We start from the raw sequence: 3,597 nt of genomic DNA, 5'->3' as shown, positions 1-3,597 counted from the left end.
AAATAGCCCCTCGGGAACCTTCCTGCAGGTGGTCAGTCCACTGGAAGGCGCCAACCGCCCTCACCAGGAGGTGAACCCTGGGGTTCAACACCAATGACAGAGACATTGCCTTTGGGCCAAAGCACCAACCTCCTGCAATAATAATAATAATTATTAATTAGAAATGTATTGATCACATATGGGAAATTCTTGTGTTATTGTTAAGTATGTGGTTCCTCTGGGAATCTCAAACCCAGGACTCTATTCTCTGCTTCCGAGGCAGGCGTGCTAACTGCTACACTATTTTATTTTTAGTGTTTCACACGTAAAAAAATATTGTTTTTAGTAAAAAATAAATAAAAGACAAAATGCAACGTCTTAATATACCATTACTTTTAGCCTCTCCATCTCCTTCTAGCTAACATTACGTTGCTAAGCTGCAAACACAGCATCATTCTAACACAGCCTAAATGCTTTTGGCCTCCTCTACGCCATCTATATGGAAAACGTGGACATTGCAGGGAAAAGGCAGAGGTATAATCACAATACAAACCAATCATATCATTTGGACAAGATTACAAAGCTGAACGGGCCGTATCCGGCCCCCGGGACTTAGTTTGCTCATGCCTGTTCTAACACATGTCCTCATCTACAAGCCATATACTGTGTTCTACTATTTGTAAAAGTTAGTTCCTCACAGCCTTGAATGTCCTCAAAGCCTCCTCAGATCACGCACGAGCATCAGCTCATAATAAACAGTTGATTTGTCAACAGTTTGACATCCTGACACATGTCTAAACCTTTATTTATTATTTCATTGTTCATGTTCATTTGCTCTCCTCACACTTCAGCAAACTTGAATGACTCACAGCCGCATGAATCGGCTAGGTCAGACCCAGCCTGAGCTATTTTTAGCCTGTCCATTAAGAAGTTTTGAAGTGTGCCAGTACTCCACCAGAATGCTTAAACATCAGTGTCGCTGCAGCAGTGGAGACTGACGTGCACAAAGCCGGTAGCGTGAGAAGGTAAAGGATAGACTAAAGGATGGTGCAAAGGATTGGTGATGGATTGTACAGGCTGTGATGCAAGGGGAGCGGTTCTTCACACTCATGTCAAGTTTTTTTTTTTTTTGGCGTCTCAGCCTAATGAAGAAGGAAAGACAGCACTGCCTTTCCCTCCTTCTCTCTGCTGTGTTCTCTCTCTCTCTCTCTCTCAAAATGATGCGTATTGTGTTCCGTTAATAGACCTTAGTGTGAAAAGGAGTGAAAGAATGACAGTAAGGAAAAGTAAATAAGCAATTTCACAAAGCTTTTGTTTGTCTCTCATCTGGGCCAACGCTTAAACAATAGTTAATCTTCCCTGGTAAGGAGAGAGACAAAGAAAGACAAATACAAAGACGGAGCACAGAAAAAGGAAATGGATACATGGTGGAGAATCAAGATGTAGAACAGAAGACGTTTCATATTGCTGCAGCAGTGGAGACAAAGAGAGTTGAAGGTTTGGTGATAGATCACACAGGACGTGATGCACCTGGAGCAGCTCTTTACATTCATGTCCGTTTTTTTTTTTTTCAGAAATGTGTCGATCAATCAGAAACCCAACTACAGTACTTTCAGGGTTTCAGACGTTTGAACTGTAATATTGAGGTCATTATGTTTCATTGTGGGTGAGGCAAAACCTCAGTTGTGTTATTGTCATGGCATGTTCTACAACAAGGCATGATCACCGTATTTTTTATAAGTCGCACTTTCTTTCATCCTTTGGCTGGGTTTGTGACTTCAAAATGACTCTGCAGTATAATCATTTATATATTTATAATTCACCATCAGTGAATTATCAATGACAATTTTCCCAATGGCTGATGGGAGTTAACACAGAAAACATTCAAAATCATCTGATGGGATTATCTTCTCATATCAATTCAACCTGTGACAAAATTTAAGCCCAGGTTTAATTGACATCTACAGGGTTTTTTTTTTACTGAAATAACACCAAAGAAGAAGTTTATTTTGTATTAGTGCAAAAAGAAAGAAACCACAATTGACAATAATGACAGGTTTAAAGGAAGCTGCACAGACCACTTCCTGCCACTGGTGAGTTCATATTCAGCGTGTCGTTGGAAAGTGTGTTCTTAAAGAAAGAAAATAACAGGTTTTTGATCTTCCTTTTGAGCAGAAAGATTTGTGAAGAGCACACAGGTTTAATGGCAGCTGACAAATGATGTCTGTTATACAGTTTTTGCTGAAGCTGCAGATCAGGTCATGGATGCATTTGTTTCGGTCGTGATCAGGGAGACTCTGTCTCCGAGCCTGATGGTGCATTGAAACAATAAGCCATACACCCGTTATAAAAAATACAGCTAAAAAAAAACAAACAAAAAAACTGCAATTTCCCAGCCTGGGATCAATAAAGTACATCTATCTATCGATCTCTCGATCTATCGGTCTATACTTTGTGTAGCATCGACGCCGAGGCTTATGTCAACATTTTCGTCATATTCTCTTAATAAGGCGACATCTGTTTGCAGGGACGTGAAGTCGAGCTTCTTTGTACACAGTATAAAAATGCAGCTACTGTGAAACAGATTGGGTGCTTTAATTAGCTGCAGTGTAGACCTGTATTCTTTTGACAACGTCCACAGCATCATGAGGAGAATCACAGAACAACAAACAAGGACTGTTTAGTCTTGTTTGCAAGAACTTGCAAAGAAACCCAGTTGGAATTTCCACATGTAAAAATGGAATAAAAGAGACCAAGTGTCCAATATGTTACATTCCTACTTTAACATGTTGAGTTAATCATTCATAGCTGAAAGAACTAAACTTATAAAACGACTTATTGTAACACACAACACGCATTTTAAGATCACCAGTAAAAACAAACAAACAAACTATAAAGTCTTTTATTTTGTCCTTTTTGTTTTGAATAATGCATGTCTCTATTTAAAGAACGGGAATTACACGTTATTTCTAATCTAATACAGATTAGGTTTGCAGTTAAAGTGCATGTATAATGCATATGTATGCATAATGTTTCATGTGAACATGGTACAGAACGTGTACAGCAGAGTTGTTTATTTAGTTGAAATATTCTTTTCTGTTTGTGTCATATGGCATTAACATGTCTCAACAGCCTTGATGAGGCTGTTACAGGTTGTGTGAGCAATGAGGCCGGAAGAGAAATGCACGTCATTGCTACTGGAACGACATGTTATGCTAATGCAAACATGTTGAAGCTGGGTTTCATTTGCACTTCACAGAAATTATACATGGTTAATAACACCCCCCCCCCCCCCCCCACCCCCGCTCCCGCTCTCTCTCTCTCTCTAGTAGTGGATAGTATCTCTGTGTTAGACCCCTTCCTTTAAAGCAGTACTTCTCAAATAGTGGGGCAGGGCGTGTTGAGGGGCCAGGGGGGTCTTGAGGGGCTTCTAATGGAAAATGGCTGGTGTTATGCTTGAATGATACAAAGCCTCCAGTCACTAGGTGGCAGCAACTCATACAGTGGTTTGTACAGATAATAATATACATGTATATTCAACAGTATTTCAATTCGTGGGGTGTGGATGGGGGGGGGTGGGGGGGGGGGAAAACCTTTCTGTCCACAAGGGGGGCCATG

The 3,597-nt window shown here is 40.4% G+C and overlaps 1 protein-coding gene across 5 annotated transcripts in view; it reads left to right on the top strand.

Moving 5' to 3' along the window:
- shank3a (SH3 and multiple ankyrin repeat domains 3a) overlaps positions 1-3,597 on the top strand; it is a 52,550-nt gene that overhangs the window by 26,621 nt on the left and 22,332 nt on the right. The window lies entirely within an intron of this gene.

The sequence above is a fragment of the Cynoglossus semilaevis genome, chromosome 6 (assembly GCF_000523025.1).
Source record: "Cynoglossus semilaevis isolate Cse_v1.0 chromosome 6, Cse_v1.0, whole genome shotgun sequence".
In the NCBI taxonomy this organism is placed as follows: domain Eukaryota; kingdom Metazoa; phylum Chordata; class Actinopteri; order Pleuronectiformes; family Cynoglossidae; genus Cynoglossus; species Cynoglossus semilaevis.
This window is presented reverse-complemented; position numbering and strand designations above follow the sequence as displayed.